The 24522-nt window shown below is 37.8% G+C and overlaps 1 protein-coding gene across 1 annotated transcript in view; it reads left to right on the top strand.

Annotated features, from left to right (window-relative positions):
• The first annotated feature begins 2124 nt into the window (after positions 1–2124).
• The window catches only part of LOC106156592 (5-hydroxytryptamine receptor 1D-like), a 32079-nt gene continuing 9681 nt past the window's right edge, over positions 2125–24522 (top strand). Inside the window, exon 1 of the mRNA XM_013531913.3 lies at positions 2125–3141. The gene's annotated coding sequence lies outside the window, so the exon portion shown is untranslated. The remainder of the gene's footprint in view (positions 3142–24522) is intronic.

Below are 24522 nucleotides of genomic sequence, written 5' to 3'. Positions count from 1 at the left end.
AATGTGCGACAGAAATGAAACCCAAAGGCCAAAAGAGAGCCTGTTGACACTGCCGATATATCCACAGCGTTATGTGGGTAACTGACAGTCATGAAGTGAGTAAAGGGCTGGGAGTGCTCTGTAGAATTGATTGCCATGATCTAATAATGTGCGATACTTAAACAGCAACCTGTAAGGTAAACAGTGCAACGCCTCAAGAGATCGTATGTGGTAGAGAGAGAGAGGAGGTAACTAGAGCATAGTGGATAAATAAAAGGAAAGGACGTAAAGGTTCTGCGGTTTCTACCAAGCGTAGCAACTAGTCAATACCATCGTCACAAAAGAAAATCCCTATGGCTAGGCGCACTTGCTGGGCATCAACATACATAATCGTGTATGCAGTCATAATTAGTTCTGAAATGAACGTTTAAAGGGATAATAACTCTTCGTATGATATCTATATTTCACAATAAAAACATCGTGAACAATTCATAGAAATATAATATATTCTGTTTTACCACAAAAACGCCAGTTAAAGCTATTATTCTGATGTCTGAGCTTGTCTTCAGATCACGTGACCTCCATTGATGGCTGTACTCAGTTATAATCTCTTAAGAGATTTTAACAAAAAACAAACTTTTTAGAAAAAAAACAGGGACTAACTTTGAATGTAAAAATGGATTCATTAACCATTGGTAAGTATGGGAAAATTGTTGTTTACTCCAGGAAGATTCATTTTTTGACCAAAACGAAGATTTATTATCCTTTAAAGATAATATGCCAAAAACACCTGATTGGTTCTTCCTTAGGGAATCAATTATTTCGTGTTACCTGTAAACGAATGTCTTTTTCCAAAGCATGACTTATTTTTTTATTTATTTTTTTTTTTACGAAATCAGTCTGGGAATTTCCGATACACTTGATTAATATCGCCTTCTTTCTTTCGCTTTCACTATGTATCACCCCACGCATCTCTAATAGGTCTTTAAGTCAACTGCGGACATGAAAAGTATCCCCCGTACTTCCCCCTACCTGCTCCGTTTGCATCAGCGTACACGTGCTTGTGTTACGGTATAAATAAATGATAACTTCATACACCAAAACCTGGACGAGACCACATATTTTTTAATTTCTTTAAGCGACATATCTCATGAAATAATAATTTGTTGATTGATGTTTGTAAAAGAACGGTTTTAAAATTGAGCTCAATGTATTGAATCAAGGGCACTAAATGATGTTCGATTCTGTATCTCTATGTGCATGTGGTTAAGGTTGGGTTAAAAAGGTGGCGCAGGTCTGTATCCTAGCTGTTCCACGCAGTTTTGATTCGTCTGTAGATTAAATGTCTGGATTCAGGTTCGGATACAACATAATATAGGTGTGGTTAAAAGGTAGGTGGTATTGGGGAGTGGATCGAAGAAAAACACGCGTTTGCTGACCCCCTTCTTTCCTATTAATTCCCCATCCTATTTGAATATTGACATGGGCGACAGATATAAACAATGTTTTGAAATCAGTGTGAATGGGCTTGGCTTTTGATTTATTTACATGGTTAACGTTTCATGGTAATCATTTATTTTATTGTGTGGTGAATATTCATACACATACAAAGGCATTAAGATACCAACGATAACTGATCCATTAACTAATTGAATAATTTGCAGGACGATTACTTTTTTAAAAAATGCAAAAAAAAAGGGATATTGATCTAATATCTTCAAAACAATCATACGACCATGTGCATTTGAAACATGATTCAGTGGGATTATACAAAATTTAAGACTTTTCCTTAACAGCATTTGAAAAGACAGACGGATTACGTCATTACTTTTGACATCAAAACAAACGACCGCCATCACTTGATTAGGTTTGGCGCAAATTAGCACCATGACATTTTTCTAAACGAATCAAGCAACAGTCGAGTAGCTTAAAATGTCAGTGAAACGGGACTTTCTTCCTATTAGACTTCATGGAGGGACAACAAGAGAAGCACACTTAAAGTAATATATCTTTTTCTATTCTAACTTGACAGAGAGAGGGAGAGAGAGAGAGAGAGAGAGATGATACTGGCAGACTAACTTAAGCAACGAGTCGTCGGTACTGATTTTAAGGAAAAATACCCTGGACTCACAAAAGGTAGCAGAAAACAGAACAGACAGCGTCACGGAAAATAATTCCGTCAGTAAGTTGCGTTTGTGTTTCTTTAATTGCCCCACAGCGATACGTCAGTCACGGAGCATATTACGTCATCAAGCACCTGGTCGATACAAATAGGAAAGTTATGCTTTTCTTAAATGATGGAACCTAACCACTAAGTCCTGCAGGTCGTGATATTTAAGGATAAGCCACAACTAAAACGCACGTGGGGCTATTATTCCCATTGCCTTGGCAAACTAACCAAAATAGCTTTTAAGTTGAAGAAATCCTCAAGGATAAGCGATCGAGTGTCTTAGAGCGCCTCGGTGTGTCGACCTTAACTGGGATCTGACACAGCGCTATTTTGACTTCTAAGCTAAATTTGGAAGCAACCCTGTAGGTATAAGAAACTGTACAGTGCAACTGTAATTTACATTAAACGGAAAGCGCCACGTATATTTTCGCTGTCGTTGAATCCACCCAGTTAATGCACTGTTGGAATATTATCGGACTTGTGTTTGACTTGGGTGGAATTCCGAACCTCAGGAGCTCTCTCCGGATCGTTTTAATGGATGTCACCGGCCTGGTGTCATATCGGTCCTATTTTATATCCATTGTCGCCAAACGCACATGCATCTATTTGAACTAAGAGACTGACACCGTACCGACAAAGAAGGTGGTTGCTTTACTTAACGAACAAATATCATTTGCATTTTCACATTTTGGAGTAAGCATACTCGTTGCCACTTCATCTGCAGTGCGCTGTGGAGGAGTACTTTTTTCTGTTCAGCTCTGTTATTGAACACGTCTTATCGGGAGACAGACTAATCGGTGCTACAAGTACACTGAAGTCAGTTCACCTCCAGTGCTGTTTATGTATTGCCGTTAGTTGCATGACAGTTCTGTTAGCGGATTGTGAGTGGTATTCTGCGCCGTCGTTTAAACGAGTAACTGCGGAAGGTCACCACTGAGCTACAGTGACATAGCAGCTGGGTAGCTGTTCTACGGGCGTATTACTGTGAAAAGGTAGGTTATGTGTTTAACAGTTGCAGACAGTGGACCCTGTCCTTGTAACCCCATCTCCGTGTGTTCTTTGGTATTAGTTGAGCATCGGCAATGCCACACATATATATTGGCATATATATCCATCATTTTATTGTACGTGCAAAACGCACTTAAAGGAATTAAAGTAATAGGCCTTTAGCAGCCAGATGACAAGATGTACACTTCTGCTTACTGAAGAGCTTGCTCTCCAGTAATAAAAAAATGCTGAAGAGCAAACTCTCCAGTAAACAAAAGAACTCAATATCTGGCTGCAAAAGGCCTATTAAGGGAGCTAGAGAAGAAAGTGTGTTCGTTGTGATCCCCCCCCCCTCCCCTAAATTCCCTGGATCCGTCTGTATGAATACAAAAAAAAAAGGTTGACGTGACCAAACTGCTGAAGATAAACGGTGCCGGAATCTCAACGCTAGGCCTTTGTCATGGGCATCGTATGTCCTTCTGCACAGAGCTGTGAGGAAAATGGATCGAGAGACGAATATAGAGAAAGTGTGAGAAGCACAAAGACTTGTTAAATGTGAATAGGTTTTTTTTTTTTTTTTTTACTTTTCTACGCAGCAATCAACAATTGGAAGCATACACATTAACCGGCACATGTAATGTAATATACTAATTGACATATTCTTTAATGAGGATTCATCGGCAGATATTATACATTTTATTAGGATACCTTATATCCTTGGGGAAAATCTTTGACAATTTTTTTTTTCTTTTGAAGTTCTGTATTTCCGCCTCTTTCATAACAGTGCATCAGAAATTTATGATTCTACGTGCTGACCCGTGATAGGAGAAGCGTGGTTTCCTTTAATGTACATGTGTGTGTGTGCGCGGTTCCGCAGCTCTGTCTCGCTTTTTGGATATGCACTATCTATCATTGCTTTCTAACTTTAACCAGGATACAAATGTATCAGAACACTAAGCATATTATGATATTCATTTTCTTCCTTTTTTTTAATACCTTTTTTCTAAATTATTGCTCTCAATGGAATTAAAGTAGCATGTTTTATTCACATTTCTGAGAATTCTATAACACAAATTGGTATTGAAATACAAAAGACCAAATTTTTAAAATGACTGCAATGTCTATAAATACCATGATTGTGGATTATACAGTCAGGCAGCTAGGCAGCAAGGTATGATTGCCAGCTTCATGTATCAAATGACATCCGATGTGTTTACAACATTCCACCGTTTATCACTTACGTGTACGTCTTTCCCAGTTACATATATATAAAGACAAGTGATTGGTCATAATATAAAGTCACGTTATATAATAACACTTATAACACTTGAAAACTAAAAAAGGAATTGCAAAAAGAAAAAAAAAAGAAAAAAAAAGAAAAAAATAGGAACTATTTTTGCAGCATCTTTTTCTTAATTCTGCGCTGCCATTGCCGCCAATCGAACGGCCAAGTAGGAGAGTTCGCCTAATGCAAAATAGTACATGGAATAGACTTTGTGATGCAACCCATTAGCGTAGCTTTAAACTTGATAAGCTTGTTCATCAACAGACAGTGTGCTGTAGTATTACTTCGGGCAGGGTAATTACATCCTAGTAATTCCGACGTATTTATATTCGCGTGGATTACGAAACTGGAAGTAGTTTTCGTAAATTACCCCTAATCAACCGTGTATTTGTTCTTGAAGGAAACATGACAGAGCTATATTTGTGGATTAATGACTTGCCCAGAAGAACTACTTCGTAGGAGCCATTATTCTTGCGTGTTTATTTCAAAGAGCAATATAAAAAAAAACGTGTTGATCTCTACGAAGTCACATAATCGCAAAGACACCATAGCATTTGAAACTCTTTCACCTATCCTTTGATCAGAAAATAATCACTTTTGTAAAAAAATCATTTGACCTTTTCTAAGGCGTGGCAATTTTAACGGAGAGCGTGTTTGACATGACTACCCCTATAGCTTAACAAAGCCATCTTAAAAACCTATGCCGTAAGAGAGTTCTTATATGTAACATGTTTAACACAATCCTACTACTTTCACTGTCATATTTGTTAAAGGTCATCAGTCGTGCTAAATGTTTTACATGGAGCAGGTATTCATCAACATTACAAAACGAAGTCAAAATTATGGTACATGTTTGTTTGATGAGAATTCCTTTTGATTTCATTTGATTGAAGCATAATAATAATGATAATAATAGAAATAAAATCTAGATCACAAATTTTGAGGTAATGGTCAAATCCATTATATTACTGTATTTACTTAGTTTGCCGTATCATCACTCTAGACGAGAACGTTATTAGTAATAATCTACACCTATACACGTCTCGCACCTGTAGTGTATCTGATTAGGGATATTATCAGCCTTTCCTGTATTTATTGTTTACAGGCCTATTTGTTTTCGATATTCCAGCATGGGAGTGTGCGATAACACGACGATAACATGGATTTAGTTAGACCACCTGGCTGGTTACTTCCCGGTCAAAGAGTGCTCAATTAAAAAAAAAAAAAAAAGATACGCAATGTTCTTAAACCAGCGCTTTTCATCACACCTAAGTCGATTTAACCATGAAAACGGACATCAAAGGGATTTCTCAAAACGTTTCTATCTGCTATTGAACATGACGTACAAAGTTGCGCAATATTATAGGCCTATACGTAATAAAGGCACGTTTCATTTGCGTTAGAATGTTATTTTGTCATTAGGAGCATAATGAACGATACAGCTTCGCTATGGGGAATCGGAATGATATTAATCTAGTGGAGTATGCTTTGCTGCGTTGCCTTTTGCCCTTGGTTATCTCGCAATCAAACAACTACAGCAGTCGGGCATGCGTATCAAGAACATTTAATCTGCTTCTAACCACATCTTCCTGGTTATGGGGTTCAGTGGCACGTGCTGTTGCGGTCAGACCACGAATAAATCCATTAGTGATCAGTTTATCAAGGCTTTTTATATATCAAGGAAGTGTTGTATGTTCGAATTCGTTTTGTATAGTCGAAATCTCACTTAACTTCCTTCTTGCACTGCCGTTGTCTTTTAGCTGCACTGTACACAGTACATCAAGCGATTCCGTCATTCTCTCTTTCTCCATTTCGAAAAAAAAAAAAGGAAAACAAAACACTGAAGATGAAAAATGTTAATCTGAACAGGCATCAAAAAAGGAATTAAGAATTTCGTTTTGAAATTTGTTTGGGAATTTAGTTTTTGAAACAAAAGAACCCGGATGTCCGTCGCCTACCGTTCTGGCACATAATTTTACAACAGACGAGCGCAGCCAGATAAGCATGTGCCTGTGGTCAATCAGTTATAAATTTCAGACGAAGCATCTCAATGCTTCGATTATTTATAACCGCAGGGACGAGGCCTTATAATTGCGTTTCCGTAGTTATGGGGTTTCCGCTACTACCGGGAAATATACCAATAGACGTGATCCTAGTTGTTGTTTTCAACAGCATTTTTCTAAGCATGGGGTTACCCGATAGGTATGACATTTGTTGCCGTTACAAAAGTATTCTGTCATTCGATTGTTTTTCGTTTATTCGTCTATTGATTTCATTTGTGGTATCTATTTTTTTATTATGCATTTAACTTTTATTTGCCCATTAATTAATTAACGCTACAACAACATGTGAGGGCAAATCAATAAACCGTGCTGATTAATTTCTTTGATCATGTAACTTTGGGCCCTCTTCCTCATAAGTGCCATAGAAAATACATCGAACGCAACTGTAAACCCTCGTGAAGTTATTATCTGTTATCTTATTCATCTTTGCATCTTTCTTTATGTATATTTAATTCAGTACTTAGTACAGTAGCTGAATAATGAAGATGTTCCAAAATAACATTGCAGCATTGGAGTATGATTACACACACGCACGCACACACACACACACACACACACACACACACCTTTAACACTTTAACACTTTCCTCCATTAACCGACAAAACCCATCCGGCCACCCGCCCTACAACTCTAAAATGTAAACTAAATCCTCGATAAACACGTAGTATAGCCTTACAGCTTCTTTTGCTGCATAGCATACAGACAGCATACAATATACCACTGGCAGTTGTTTTCTTGGCGTCTCAGGTTTTAAATGACTGATTGGCCTCTCTCTCTTTCTCTCTCTCTCTCTCTCTCTCTCTCACACACATACACACACACACACACACACACACACTTTCTGTTCTCTATCTTGCTTCGGGTCATGCACTCGGTTGTTCTAACTCATTGGAGGTGAGCACCGATTGATGGATGTACCGCCATTAGCCGTGCTGTAAAAGCATTTTAATTGTCTTGTTTTCACCGAGGCACTTATAAAAGACCTTACACGTCATCCCGCCATCAGCACTATTGGTACTAGTCATTTGGAACATGCGCTTTCTTTTATTGATTTTTTCAGAATTAAGGCGAACAAGTCAGGATATCTTGTAATCGCATCGATCAGGCCTAATTTTTTTCAGGTGAAATTATTTTCACCCCGCCCTCCTCACCAATTAAGTCATCTTTGATTGTCTGGGGGACATTTTTATTGGATAACTATACTGTTGTAATGATAATGCATGGGTTTAAGGTGTTAATCTTGCCATCAAGGATTGAGTCAGATCCAAAAAGCAAATGAACCTAAAGGCAATATGCGTGAAATGGCTTTTAATGCGAGGAAATGGTGTTTCTGGACAACTATTCGGGATCGTGCCGTGGGACATTCAATATACGTCCGATTATGTTTGTACATGTACATGTATTTAAAGAAATGGATTATCTAAGTGGCTCATTTTGTTTTGGCAGCTTGTCCCCTTCTCTTCAAATAACCAAATGCAACATGTCATTTGTTTTCTAACACAAATGACGAAATGACTGGAACATGGATGAGCTTCTTTCTGTTTTGTGGTCTGTTGAATCTACATGTATTAGATTTTTTCATGTAGAGTTCGTATTTGTCGTTCCCTCCTGTCAACAACCTAACAATTTATTTTCCACAAATAGGCGACGAGTTTCTAAAAGAACAAATCATAAGATGTGGTCTGTTTTGTTTTTCAGTGCACAATAAATGCATTCCGTATTGGATGCGGGGATTCTTTATTCCAGTATTTACCGCCACAATTGCAATGTTTTCGTCGCTCTGCATCCTGCCGCCGCACAACGATAAATCTCTTCCGGCAATCAGCCGTCGGGTTTGTCGACTTCTTTGAGGATTAATTGTCCGTGGTAAAAAAAAGCTATTGGGGATGGTTTCCTTCTGTTGACATTTCACCAATAGAACGACAATTGGGAAAATGTCTGGTAATGATTTTTATGACTTGTGCTGTGTTCACATCCGCTTTTAACGAAATCGTTTTAGCTTTTATAGATTCGGTTATTGATGAACGATCATTTAAGCTGACTTACATGATCAGCATCATGTGAGACAAACTCTTCATTTGAATTTTGCAAAGGGGGGGGGTCCTAATGAGTCCAACTTATAAAATCACTGTTTAATCTATATATTCCGATGCCATATTGGAAAGCAAAACCGCATTTATCAAAACAGCTGCAAACCTTGTACTTTGAATTGCGTGCATGAAACGCTCTGATTGGGTGGACAGCTCTTCCTTTCGAAACCTTTAGAGCGTAATAGGATGACTTAATACGTAGTTCTCAAAATCATTTTAGTAGGACACCAATGCTTCAACATCGAGTTCCCAAGGGAATTCATTATGTCTTGGAATAACTCTCTATTGGAACATATCTCACGGTGAAAAGGGTGCTAAATATTAAATAATTTCCCCATGCAAACGCGATTAAATGATTTGATAATATCGGGTGTTTCAGGTTTATCTTTAAAAGGACGATGATAAGCACTAAGATGAATCGTCGGACCTAAAGCCTAGATTACATTTGCCACGGGCGCCGTGCGATGAAATCGTTTACGATTGTCCGTTCGACTTTTTTAACGTCGTAAGGGGCTACGGGCTACGCCGGGTATGTCTTATTAAACACGGTCACCGTGCCATTTCTTCCACATGACCTTCAGGTCAGGTCATTAGAGATCGGTTTTTCGTTTGGAAAGCAATCATATACTGAGCCCTTTCAGCCACTGAACAGTGACGTACAGAGTCCGTGAGGCTGCATTGCTATTTGATATACAGTACGTTGTCGGTGCAGCCTTCGTGTGTATTTGACCACTTCCTTCGTTATAGCAAGTAGACTCACTGAGAAGTCACCATGTCACCCATTATTTTATTGACTCGTTTACATTTTCTCTATACGTTTGTCCCTTACATGGGAATTCGTCCCATTTCAAAAATCACATGCATTAATTTGGTTTCCATCCAATTCCGTTCATACAACTAGCCAGCCTTGGAGATAACATATCTTACGTAAAACGCATGCAGCAGTCCGATGGGACTCACTTTAAGACTAATGGCATGGAACATATAGGGGTTTGGAATCTAATTTGGCCACGAATATCAATGTCACCTTGCTATGGTTGACAAGTGAAAAAGCCTAAATAGCTTAACTCCATCATACGTTCTTTTCACCATCTATTTATCTGTTGATAAGCTCAACCAACAGATTTCCTTGACGTGCGCTGTTTTTTTTTCCACAAATTAACGAAGACAGTCACGTGCCTACCCCAGCCCAGCTCAGATATTAAGAAAAACTGTGAAATAAAAAGAATATTTGAGAGTCAATTCCGACATCCCATTTATAATGTCGTAAACAAACTACGGGTTTGGGAAATATGTACTTAAAATGGAACAATTCTGTAAGGGTGAACAGATATTAAACCAGCTTTTTTCCCATTTCTAGGATACCATACCTACAGCAGATTCAAGCAAATACAACACATTCATTTTAACCCCTGCCGCTGGTTACAAGTTACGGAAGTAATAAAATAATGTTCTATAGCATTCAACTATCCGACCAGAAAAAAATCAAAATGTTATTTCCTTATTTCGTGATAAGCAAATATAAGGTCTAAGTAATCGTAAGCACAGGGCATACGTCTATGTTTTGATTAAGGTTTATCTACAAGAAAGCAAAACTATTCATTGTAAAGAAGCCAAGACCCATGCATATTTAAGTAAACCAAGAGCTATTGATTTTCTTAGAAGGGTCCTGGGAGAGCAATCATTGGGGTTTCAATGAAAACTAATTTTCTGAGGTTTGTCTTTAAACTAAATAAATTAAAAAACATCAGTCTGCCCATGCAAAATAATTGAATGATAAAAGGTTCGAAGATTCAGAGCTTTTGCGACTGCTGAGATAACTAATTAGAACCTTGCTGGGTATGCCATATTTCTTCGAAAATGATCGCAATGTGTTATAAAGAGCTTTGACGGTATTTCACATTGACATTCTTCGATTTCTTTTATTATTTTTTTTACTACTACTATAAAACATGTTTATGCAAAACCAAATCCTGTGGATACCTGGATCTCGACTAAAATAAGCTAAATGCATCGTCTGAGCAGTACCTTTGGCTGTCAATGGGGTACCTTTGACGCCCAAACCATATTCAACAACAACAGTCAGAGGAACCCGTTTATACACCAATTTATTTGTTAAAACGCTGACTGAATACCATTGTTCCTATTCTTTAGGTGTTAGTTAAGGAAGACAGACAACGAACTTTGAATTTAAATATCCCCACAACTATTTCTCATCATTATGTAAATTTTTGCTGAATTTTAATCATAATTTGCTTTAGGGATGATTTAACACACCGATAACCAGTCTGAACTTTGTAAAACGCAATTTAGTGTGCAAATAATTTGGACAGTATTTGATTTTCGTCATCAATGGTATTCTGGAAGCAACGATCCTTATAACTAGATAGGTTCGATGTATTTCCCATTAATTGTAATGGAAAGCAAATAAATTATTTACTTCCACTGAAGGAAAGAGACCTGATTCCCTTTCTTTTCTTCTTGGAATTACATTCAAATAAAGAATTATTTTCAATTTTTAGGTAAAAAGACAGTACATCTGAACACTGAAGAGGCGGTTTCGTGGAATTATAACTCCACATGAAGCCGCAAAGAGATAATTAATGACTGTGTCTTAGATGTAAAGGTTAGAAAACCATCAGTCGACAAAATGCCACGAACCTAGGGAAAAAAATATGACAAAACAAATAAATAAACTGAAAAGACCACATTGCAGTTACACCTTCCACGATTTAGGTTAAAAGCAAGAATACATCTTAAGTAATATACCATTATGTCTTTGTACAAAACCTTTATTGATCATTAGGAAAGAGACACAATTAGGCAGATGGCATGTATAAGTATCACAAATACTTGGCCAACATGTATCAGGTGATTTTTTTTTTTTTTTTTTTTTTTTTTTTTGGAAATTTTACCTGTCAGAGACAAGCTTTACTTGACACGAGGTCTCCGAACCCTTGTGGCGTGCAACGTTGTTCTAGAAATGATAAATTGTGCAAAAGTTACGAAATGCGTTCTTCTGATGAAAGCACACATGTGCCCTCGTAGATGGTATCACTACAAAGGTCAGTTACCAGATCTGTGTACCAGATCGTGTGATGCTAGCTGTAAATAGGAGTATAGCTTTCAGTTTAGGACACATTTGTTTACGAGATAAAAATAGAAAATGTCGACTTGAAGAAGGTACATGGTGTATGCAAGAAAATTAATTATTAGAGTTCATAGACTCCGTGATATCATGTTTTGAAGTGTTCTCCTTAACCCAATGGAACAAATTGTCTCTTAAGTGTAAAGGCATCTTCCGCAAACCAAATAAGCAGTTTAAGCTTACAGTTTCACCAATTAGATACCAGTAAGCAACAAAGAACGGAGTGTGATTTCAGTCGCTCCTGTATTTAAACAAATTTCAAAAGCGCCCCCAGCCGTTTGTTAAGATTTCTTTCATTGTTAAGAGACGAGTCTTTTCAGCTATTTTAAGATTCTCTCGGGTGCGTGGTTGAAAATAGGAAATAAAGAAAATGAAAATACTAATAGACTTTGGCTGACTGCCGTGAGAAAAAACCCGTTGACGCAGAACAGAGCGAGATACGTTTTCTTCAAATGATCGAGTCACTTAGCTGGGTTTCGTGGGACTTGACCAATTGACGCAGAATAGTCTTCCAGGCTTTTTGTTATATGAAGCACTTTCGTGGATTAAAAAAGGCACTTTCCAGGATTCAAGAAAATTTTGGCACCACACAAGAAAAATCCCATTAAGAGTATCGCTGTTCTGACTGCATATGGGAATTCTTAAGACCACGTGGGCGAAAAGTGGAAAGCACAGATTTGCTGACTGTTTCAATTGGTCTGGAAGGGAAATGCCGTAGGGCATGATCTCACAGTTTATTCCACAGTTCAACGCAAGTCAAACGGTATCTTTCTACCTGAAACTGAAACTGAAAGTGGGACATTGTCTTTTGAAAAAGAAAGGAAGGAAGGATAATGCAGTATGGTATGTACATTGAAAAGGCATGTTGTCAACAAAGGAGCAGCAGCTGCATTGTGTTCTGCCTCTTGGCGTTTTTATATTTAAGTTTATGGCAGTGTAAGACACTTACCCGGGTGCTTCAGTTTCGGTGCGGTGCTAAAATTACAAAACCTGTTTTGCACCATGTCAAATAGCATAAAATATAAATAAGCCGATCACCTCGTTCACACCGTTTGATTAATATTCATAGAGATATACATACAGACAGTTAGACAGGCGGGCAGGCAAAGCGCGTAGAAAGATTATAAATAGATAGATAGTGGGATGCCTTGGTGGATGGAAGGATGGATGGATGAATAAATGGATATGGGTAGACAATCAAGCAATGTAGCAGACAGGATGCTTATTGTAATGTGCTTTGATAATCGAAGTGAATTTCCACAGAAACCAATTTTTGAAAATAATCTTTCACCAATGGAATATTTTGGCTTTCTAGGACCTATGAACAAAAACAAAGATTTTGTTATCTGGGTGTACACTGCACTATAATTTTGCCAGATGCTTACGTATAAGCCAGCATTATTGGTAAATTTAGGCCTTTGCAATTGAATATTCAACCGCAATTACGCTGTGCAGTTAAATATAACAAAGTTAACAAGTCATTAAATTAGCAACTTCATTGAATCGGTCTGCCAAGAAATTGTGAGCGTGATTTTAAGTAGGGCTCTACATCTCGGAGTGTGATGCCATAGACCGGATTTCGTGATAACTTCCATTAATTTAAAATAGAATGTAATCAAGACTGTAAGAGACATCGCTGGTATTCTGTATAAGACTGACAATGGAGGTATATATATATATATATTGATGTGGTTTGGCATATGTCTGAGAGCGTGAATATTGTTGTATACGTCGCATCTCGTTTGAATAAAAGGAACGAATGTTTTTTAACACTTGTATTACATGACATAAGATTTTACTTTATTGCATTGTGACAGTTATATATATAAGTGTATTTTTACAAGTGTTAAAAAACATTCGTTCCTTTTATTCAAACGAGATGCGACGTATACAACAATATTCACGCTCTCAGACATATGCCAAACCACATCAAATGCTCAATACTATAAGACATTGCATTTGCATTGGTGAACTATTCAAAAAATTGTCTGCGTGAAGAAAATATTAAAATATCACCTGCAGATGACACGTATGGTTGTGGAATCATCACGATTGCGTAAGGACTTGAACATGACTGTTGTACCACTGAACAGAAGTAATCTATTAATGGAATGAAACTCCATTAATCCTCACGCTTTTGCATTCCAATTGCTACAAAAATATATTCTTCAGACGGCAGCAAAAATCAGAACTTGAAATTATGACTACTCCTTTGTTTCAATGTTTAAGAAGACACCTTATAACCAGGGTATGGACTTGTAGGTGTTACATTAATTTGTGCATATATATAACATCTTTTGTTTCACTACCCCCACCCCCACCCCCCAGTCTCTACTTTCCAGCCGGTTCTAGTCAGGCCTACCCAACTAGCCAGTGGCGGATTTAGAGGGAGGCTTCGATTTCTGAAAAAGAATCAAAACAATGGTCCCCTCTTGAAATTAGAATTTTGACTAGCTAAATCATACATCTAAACAGTACCAAATGGCACCGTTCGTCGTCTAAAATACCAAAAGTTTTCGGAGCCCTTTACCAGGCACAGGCCCCACGCCAAGGGGGGGGGGGAGATCGGCTTCGCATCCACCCCTCCCCCCCCCCCTTCAAATAATCCTGGATCCGCCCCTGCTACCAGACTCGGAAGGGGAAGATCCAGAATTCCGCGTAGATCGGATCAGGCTACCGGATTTCAGGGCGTGTACCAGTACGCACTTCGAAGTATCAGAGGTGACACCCTCTTGCATATACCAGAACACCTCCAGTGTCATATATGCCTAAATACCCAAAGCGTCAGCGAGAGTTGTTCAAGGCATTATATCGCGAGAGGGTCGCAGTTTACAACCCAGTTAGTTATTTTACTGACATGCATAACAAGAGAAAATGTCTGCATTTCACAGACCAATACCCCCTAAAGCGGAAGAAAGTGCGTTTCGCCAAGGTGACATAATATCTCTAGGTATGTAATGACGTAAAGCAGTGGATAGAATTTGCACTAAAGGCCATTGCCTTTAGACCACTGCCTTCCGTGTTGAGTATCACATATCTTATCTACGGAAAGGGGCGAGACAGAAATAGAGAATAAGAGATAAAGAACCACGGAAATTGATTCTATTTTTCAGAACCTTTTCTCATCAGTTGTGTAAATAACCTTAAAGGCCTTAATTTAACCCCGGTGTTATAATTTTATATATATAAGGGCCAATGGCCTCTAGAAAAGCGTCTGAGGGTTCATTCCCTATGAAACTGTCGTTCTACGTAGATAGATCTAACTCCAGGAATCCTCTCTGAACGCAAATCAGATTAACGACTCGATCCTCTTGTTTCCAACACACTCGTATATTCACCGGTTTTTCTGTATTCTATTCGACGCCAGGAGGAAGCATGTTAATGTCTCAATCTGACTACATTCACCCAGAGTCCCCACGGAGGTGGATCGATCTATGTAGAACGCTAGTTTCATCGGGAATGAACCCTAAGATTTTGTTTTATAGCCTCAGAGAGGGAATTTTCAGATTGCGTTCTTCGCTGACGGTACTGTGCCTGTTCGGTCACGACCTAGCCTGTGCCATTCCAATGAGTTATCGTAGATCATTCAGACAGCCTCGACCCATTACTCGGCTTATATCATGATATGTATTATTGCTTTCATCAAAAAGGATCTTGTGGCATTTGAAATGAAAGAGATAGCGAAAAAAAGAGAGAAAGAAAGAAAGAGAAATCGTTTTAGAGTAAATTTGATAAACGACGAAAACGTTAATGCCGCTCCTCTACTACCCACCTCCCACCCCTCTTCAGCACTACCATCGTCACTAACAGCTGCACCATGAAATTAAAATTGTTGTTTCTCTATTTTTATGAATATTACATATGCTTATGTTTGAAGATTACAGCTTCTAACATATTGCATTACTTAACGTTTTCATAAACTCATAATTAATGACCAATTTCATCCATCCGGCAGTTGTGATTAAATTAGTACGTGATAAAACACGTATGCACGATCTCCTTTTGCAAATGATAGTTTCAAAAATTCATTCGAAGTCACAAAATAGATCAAAGTTTCACCTAAACATATTAGTCTCTAGTTTTATAAAATCATAAGTAGTTACCATTTCCTTCTATCCAGCATGTGCTTAGTATTTAGACGAGATTAAAACGTGGACGTACAATCTCCGTCTTAATTCCAGAAAAGAGTTTCGTAAATTAATCTAAGCCACAGCAGGTTTTTATGGGTTTATGAGTTTTTTGCCTGAGCAGGTGGCAGCTCTGAAACTAACATACAAGGTGGCTTGTACTTTTTCAAACGTAACAGAAAATGGGCCTGAATTAAGACATCTTATAACACCACTTAATACAGTAACTAGGAAAGCAAACGACTGAACAGTTAGAGCGGGGTTTCCTTAATTTCCTTACTAAATCGACCACTGCAAAAAAAGCCCCGATGTGCACCAGACGCTTTCAATCCTGGTTGACATACCGTTTGCCGTTTTTTTTTTTTTTTTTTTTTTTTAATTCGGAAGCGTCTGAACTGTCTCCAACTCCTGCTCGTTTTAAATTCGGAAGCGTCTGAACTGTCTCCAGATCCTGCTCGCCAAGGTGCCCTTAGCTTCCAATTAAAACGCAGCTGGGTTTTCTACTTACGTTAGGCCCATTTGATTGCCGAAGCTCACGCAAGGCTTCGGTAAACTCGGTGTTCTTTGTCATGACTTGCCGCAAAAAGAAGAGAGAAAAAATACATTTTAAATGTCAGAAGATGTGTTCTTTGCTCGAATTCTGTCATTAATGTGTAGCTAGCGTGTTACCTCGTAAGGCAGATGGGTAGAATTAATAAGCGAACATTACTTCAGTTTCTGTGGGCGTTTTGGGTTACCTGTTTATTAATGACCAAATCCGCCTTTAAATATAAATGCAGGCTAATAGGATATTGTGTGCATCGGACTTTTATTGCACTGTACCCTAGAATACGACCGGTACCATTACTAGTAGATCCGGAATCGAATGGATGCCAGACATAGTCATATGGGCAATACTTTCCCAAAGCAACACAACAGTTTTCGCCCCAGTCTTAAAAAGTCGCAGCTGATTACTGCCTAGTTGTATTAATGACATCCCCAGGGAGCGCCAAAAGTAGCAAAAACGACTTTAACAGCTGATAGGGGATGTAAATTTGTTTCTACGTGATACCGAGAATGTCAGAGATAGCCCTGCCGGCAATGACAATACACGGTGTTAAGAGATCCATACTCCGTGCTGTTATTCTTGAAGTGCAAAAGGTTATCAAATGTAAGTGCCGTTGCACTAACATACTACTCGAAGTTGAAAATGACATGCCTAATGTATTCTCCTTTGGAAACAATGTTCTTGTCTGATAATTAGCAATTATTTAAAACTGCAAATACATATAAACTCTGGACCTCGTTCTGTATGGTCTAGGAAAATTGCAAAGCTTGCACCATACACTCCATACCATATAACTGAATGCAAATACACGTTGCAACTAAAATATAATAATAATAATAATAATAATAATAATAATAATAATAATTTAATCGGATAACGTTTTTATAACATACAATACTAAACTGCCGTTTATTACAAATGAAACAAATGGGGAGAATTGGGACGCAGCTATACCAGTGACCGTATCTTTGGAATTCTTTTTTCGTCAGCATGACTCAGCAAAAATGATTTATACCGGCATCAAAGCGTGAACAGTACAAGAGCCGTCAAGAAAGACAAGTCTTCGCTTTCTGGTTAGCCACTGGGATTTTGGAAATAATTGTTTCTTTGAAACTCTCGTCCTGTACTAGCTGTATCGGATCGATCGTGATGCCAGGCGAAATAAAAATATGCTTCATTTTACTTTTTTGGAACATTCGTTTTTTTTTTAATAGTACTTTCCTGATCAGTGAATATGTGTGCATGCTCGAGTTGCAATTGTGTTCAGGAAAAGCTAACGTGTGTACAGCACAACGCGAATCACGTCAATTCATCATCAGCAGCAGCCCGATCATCCCTATATAGAAGATTGTCGGTATAGTACTACATGGACCAACCCCCTCCACTTCTTTTAATATATCAACTGCTGCCCTCGTGACCTCTATAAAAATTTTTCTTGACCTTTTTTGTGTGGTGGTCCTCCATCCAAACCTCGGCTGGCTACGTTTTCTCTTTATCGGGACGCTTTGAAATGTTGATGTGAACAACTTTTTTCCAGTCGTAGCTGGTGGCCCAGAAAAATAAGCTTCCTTTCTTTAGTACATGTAAATAGAATAAGTTAACTGAAAAAGAGAGAGAGAGAGAGAGAGAGAGAGAGGTGATATAACATTAATTAGTTCAACTATAACACAAATCATACTTAGAAAAAATAACATAGTACACATGTATAATGTGAGATATACATGGGATCCGTTTGATCATAGTTGTTCAGTAATTTCATGTATGCGTGGAAGTAAAATAATTGTGAAAGAATACGGACAGTGAGGCGTGGGACACGTTGCCTGATACTGAGTGGTCCAATGTAGAAAAACAAAAACAGCTTGGAACAGCTAAAAAATTACGACATAATCTGAGTTAATTTGCATGCAAATGGCTGCAGCTTCCAATACATTGAAACTGCATTATAAGTGTGACATATATTTTTCAAGGACAAATAGATTTCCAGTCAAAATACCTTGCGAACACCGGTGTCATTAGCTCCCCAGTGCCGCGTGAAATTCATTTACTCCTCTCATCAATACAATTACTGGACACAAGTAAGGCATTCTGTCTGCTTGGCTGACACTATATGGTTCTTGGATGTTGAGGTTTTTTTTTTTTTTTTTTTTTTAAAGATGACGTTTATCTCTATCGAAGAAGGGGGGGGGGCGTTTTCTCTGTTTATATAGTCCAGTTTATAATTACTTTTTAAAGTTATCGCACATATGTCCAATTAGCAGTTTTAATGATTCTGTCAGGATTTAAGTGAACGACTAGGCATTGTGACTGATACGGATGGCTTGTTTCTTTTCACTTTTTACAGTAGAATTCCCAAAAGTAAGACGTTTCTTCTTAGTGACGTTATCCTTATCCGAATGGTCTTGTTCGATTCAAAATGGAATTTAGACAATCTAATTTTGTTTCCTGATCCCAGTTAGTTACTTCGCCATTGTCACTATCAAAGACGTGATGTATTCTTTCTAGTCTCGGTTACCATGGAAACACTGACGTCACCAGCTTTAGTTCATCAGGCACGCTCGTCTCCGCAGTTTCCTATCAACCAAAACTAATTAGTAAGACATCTTGTGACTTAAATGGGAGTCGGTCCTATAAGAAAGGGAACAGGTAACTATTTACATTTTGATCAAAGCATAATGGTGGAGTGCCGTAAGGAAAACCTTTAGTTCATTCGTCTTGGTATCAAAGCGAAAGTATAAACTTACAGTCCAACGGATACCAAGTTCAACGTACTGGTATGGTATGGAGCGGGTTAAAAGTAGAAAACTTGCTTGGAAAGAGGTAATTATTATTAATTTTTGAAGGCGATTTGGGGTTTTGGTCTGAACCAAGACCACGCCTTGCATGTATGAGATATGCAGGCCATACTAGTACTAGTTTAATGGCGTATACTATATAAAAGTTGCGAAGCGTTTTACTTTTAAAGGCATCCAACAGACAACCCGTTTATGGGTTACACTCTGTTAGAGATTATCATTTTTGATATGTTATCCCCCTGTGTCTACCCATCCTCTGGTGTTAAAGTCTTTTTTAATCTAAAACTATACACATAGGGCCCTTGCTGTTTGGGGCGATAGCGGTCCTCTGTTATCTGGATGTTCGACGCTTTGTTTTAGGTTGAGTATGTCAAGTGCACTTAACCCAATCACCAATCACTGAACAAAAAAATCGTTATTCTGAAAACGATTAGACCTCCGTGAGTTCCGTAAATCACACGGCTGATCTGCATCTTTTTCCACTTTTATCTTTATACGGTAAATTATTTCGACCATGTTCAAGGCAATCAACCCAAAGGTCAGCCCATCAGGAAAAATGGACTTCAATTTTTTTCAAATCGATCAGTCTACGTTAGCTGTGTGAAAAACATTGTTGATCTCCATCTTAACCTTTGCTGTATTCGTGTAACAAAGTTTGTAATTAATATCTTTAATATGGTTATTATATAGAAAATTCTATTTGAAAATCTATATTAAGCAAACACACATTTAACAAAATCAGAAAACGCTCTGGTTGTTTATTTCTGGAACAAAACTTACGTATAGATACTACAGACAATGAAAAATCTGTTTTACCAGCATTTATTTCGTAGTTCTTCGTCCTTTCTACGGGTTTGTTTCGCAATTGTGAATAAAACACGAAAGCTCGGCTATAAGAAAAGGGGTGATGTGTTTGTTAGACGAGTGCATGTATAGACGAATATGAAGTTATATCCTAAATCGGTGTGCAATGTTAATCAGAGGTGCTTTATTTAGGGCTCATTCCCATTGTACCTATCGCCCGCTGAAATCAATTAATTTAACACGCCGCCTCCTGCCTTTGAGTAGAATACAGAAGGAGGATCGATCTACGTAGACCGATCGTTTCAATGGGGATGAGCCCTTAGACCTGGTCTCTCTTTTCCATCATTCTACTGACCGGCCGCTCAATCACTCTCCGATGAGATCAAAATCCCTCACTGCATGGCATCAAGCCGAAACTAAGCGCTGTAATTACATTGGGACATATCGACCGATCAGATAACACTAACTGTTAACTAGATCAAGCGTTAAATGAACCTAATTATAACTGGAACCGCTTCTCCTTGTCAGGGCATTTTTTTCTCAATGCGCATGCATTTGTTTGGTGCTAAATACAACGTGCACGTGCAAGAGGATCCGTGCCGGGCCCACGGGTGCATAGCGTGTTGGCGTGCGTAACAAATGTTTATAGCGTGTATAAATGGATGATCCCTCAAGCGTCCGTTAAAAAGTGTGAGTGTGTCACTTTCTGTGAGTTACTACGGCTGAGTGAAATGTGCTAAGGCGTGAAGGGCTTTCTAAAAGCCATTGTTCAAATCATGATGCACATGTACACGAGAACTAAACCGACATCATGGAAACTGTGGAAACTCCACCGTCAAAATATCTTAGTTTGTCCAATGTCTTAAAGGCCCATCAATCTGAAAGGTCTTAGCCGTTTCATATAAGTAGATTTATCTTCAACATTAAATACATTAACGATATGATACTCAATAAATCATTGGTCTTAGATGTAACTTATTACTGTCGTACCTTATCTCATGGGACTTTTGAAGCTTCATGGCCTGAAGGTTTTCATCCTTGATTTGGCAAAATCTCATTTGCCGCATTGGTTTGTTTTTGGTGATTTGTGACCTTTTATAGTGGAATATAATTAGCATGATACAATTTACCTTTTTGTGTTTAATGTACACAGCCTTTTCGTTGTGTTTCATCAACTTTACCAAAGTAACGTACACGCTACGTTTTTGTAAACAGTGTTGTTCAGTAGAGATATGTGCGCGTTCTTTGCAAAAGCATTCTCTATCCACCAATCGCAAGTAAAGTTCTTTAATTTTTCACTTGTTTCTATCAAAGGTAGTGGAATATCAGCATTTGGCAAGATTTATTCAGAAAAGAATACTTAACGCGTTCAAGTGAAATGTTCTAACGACATCTTTGAGCACAATATCCTAAATTAAATTAATGATAATGACTCGTTTTGCAAATTGAGCCTTCGTGATAATAAAAAAGAAAAGGGGAAAAGGGAAAAAAACTTTGCAGGAAAATAATTAAGTAACGAATGTGGCATTGTTTTGTTTTACTTTGTGTTTGGCATTTGATGTAACGACACGATGTTGTTTTTAAACCACGGCAACCTTTACAATGAACAAAATAATGACGCTATTGTGTGGCTTGTAGTGCTGAGAAAACACGAATAATGACATCTAATCCTTTTTTTAGCAGCGAACGTTCTGCCATCTAGTGGCCATTACTGCCCTTACAGTAAAAAGCTGACTTCGACGGTGAAGGCTGTCTGTCATATATCAAGTGACAAATTTTTCCTGGAGACTGAAAATTTATAGGAAAATGTCAAATAAGCATAATACATTGTAATTGTTAGGTCTGGCAAGAAAATAAACAACTCATCGAGAATAAGGCATTCTTTTTTCAGTTCCGTTCATTAGGGAGGGAACAATCTGTTCTTGGCTGCACCTGGCTTTTACCGGGTATATAGCGGTCCAATTTACCAATACGCCAACAAATAAATGAGAGCGGACAGGTCTGCGTAAATAAGTGGCACAATCTTTCTTACTAATTTGATATCTTAATGGCAGCATTTCCCATGGCGATTGTTTCAAGCAGTGAGTAGAATTTGACTGGCAATAATTGGTTCACAGTTTGCGTTGTTTTTTCCCTTCAAAATCTCGTTCAAAGTGTGAAAACCTGTGTTTGAAACCATACCCCGGCGTATATTCCAGAACTACTTGTATATATATATATAACGGCAAAGAATATAATAGTGCAGAAGATGTAGAGTGATCTAAATATTGTCTTGGAAATATTGAAAACCGCACTTTTAGTTAACTGTGCTTTCAACCCTAAAATCCTTTAAGCAAATTACGCCCCGTCGTGATGGACGACTAACGTAAACTACACATGGTATGATGGACTAATTAAGCTACAGTAAAAAGGCAATACTTGTTCCAGAAAAACCGACATAAAGAAAATAATCACTCTAAGATTACTCCAACGGGATGTTATATGATGCTAGAAATAGACAACTAACGATCAATAGTACCATATTGGGTATTAAGCTGGCTATTAGATACCATTTGTTTTCTTGGCCATACGGTTTTAGATATAATGCCTTTTCTTTGGAGTATTTGGGAGTGGATTAGGTAAAGAAGTGATTGAAGTGAAAAGTACGACATCTAGAGTAATTGAATAACACTGGAATATGAATTATAATAGGTTGTGATGGCGAAAAGACCGCGGTTCGAGGTTGTCTTAAAAGTCCAATGTCCACATGACGCCAGCGTTTCGCTGAAATATGAATAGGGTATTTCTGCTGCTTTGCATTTATTAAATTATCAAGTCCATTAATTTACATTTTATTAATTCGTGCGCCCTTTGGTTCTTTTGCGCATCATACACGCAAGCACACGCACAGACAAACAGGGAACACACGGTAGAACCCACACTGCCTTGAGTCAAGCCAAGACTCATTTAATCTGAAACCTTATACAGTGTATCAATTTTGCAGTAGGACATAACGCTATTCATTCTACCATTAAATGCAGACAAGATTACATGGTTATATTTAGCTCTTTAAGAACCAATCACATGTACAGTTTTACTTCCTTTAAGTACCAACGAACCAGCGTATAGGTCATTCTGCCGTGGACCACAAGTGCTTGAGAAGATCTAAATGAAAACTTATTCAGAGGATCATATCGATTCGGGTGATTATATTTGGGTTTTCAAACCTTGAAAGTGGTACAACCTTAGTTGCCAAGATTTATTAAGTGAATCCACAAGTAATTGTAACTTCACACCAGTCATGAACAATTGGTGAAAAGTTAATACAATTCTATAAATTGAGATATTGATGAACTTTTGGAATATTGAGCATTGGCGACTTACAATTAATAGCGTAGAAGTACGTCCTAAATTTAAAAACACTTTGAAATTCAGTTAACCAAAATATAATAATATTTAAGACAGACATAAAAGTCGTTACTGCAGGCAATCCTTTCACCATTTTTTCATCCTGCCACCCTTCTTAAGAGTTTTTGATCACTTTCATCTACCAAACTCATTAAACTTGGTAAACATGGAAGCAGGGTGTTTGTCTCGTCTACAGTGCTGAAGTTTTGGATATATTAACTGGTGTGGTCGACCGCAAAGTAAAGAGTTGCATTTTGTCTGCATCTCTAACCATAGACTTAGGTTAAGCTATACAGATATACGAGTTATTAAATATCATCGATTAACTTTTTTTATAAAGCGACATAAATTTGGCAGAAAATGTGTTTTCTAGAACATGTAAGCGATTGCGATTACTGAATTTTCATCATTAAAAAATACAAGATTGTGCGAAAAAAAATAATTGATGAATGTGATAATAGAAATACGTATACAAAAAAAAATAAAGAAAATGAAAAAAAAACGGATACCGAATAGAGTCAGGACCAAGAATGAGAGAAGTAGATTGGATTTCAACATTTACAGTTTCCCCACGCACCGCTCCTATTTGTATATGTACATGTAGGTGGTTTTACCGGATAACGTTGTGGCGTGTACATTTCATACTTACACGCCCGAATAAAATCAAAGTCACGCCGCATTGTTAAAATAAGGGAAACTTGATAGGGTTGGTATGTTTATTTCTTTCAGGTACCAAATAGCCAAAAGTAGATTCATCTGCATCTAGAAACACGACAACAGCAAATGCCACAGTTCCGAAGCTTAAAGTACATATTAAGAAGTAGGCGCACATGCATAATTCAAATTGATTAATCAAATTAAAGTACTGAAATATCTAGTTTGTTACAAAAAAGTAGGCTTAATTTTCTAAGGAAAGTAACAAACCATGCATAACATCTGGTGTAAATTAAATAACAGTGTACTTAGTGCTAGTGAGCCATCCTCCTACATGCAGGCATGTCTTTAAATGCTGAACCGATAATTTTAGCTTTTAAAAGGAAGCGGGCTGACCGCATAACGCAATCAAGCATCCGAATATATTATATGGCCTGGTCACTATTAGGGTTCTGCATCAGAGATCTTGATATGGTGCGACTATTTAA

Source organism: Lingula anatina, chromosome 5, assembly GCF_051362555.1.
Source record: "Lingula anatina isolate TDL-2025a chromosome 5, LinAna3.0, whole genome shotgun sequence".
NCBI lineage: Eukaryota > Metazoa > Brachiopoda > Lingulata > Lingulida > Lingulidae > Lingula > Lingula anatina.
Note: the sequence above shows the minus strand (reverse complement) of the source record. Positions and strands in the feature narration are given on the sequence as shown.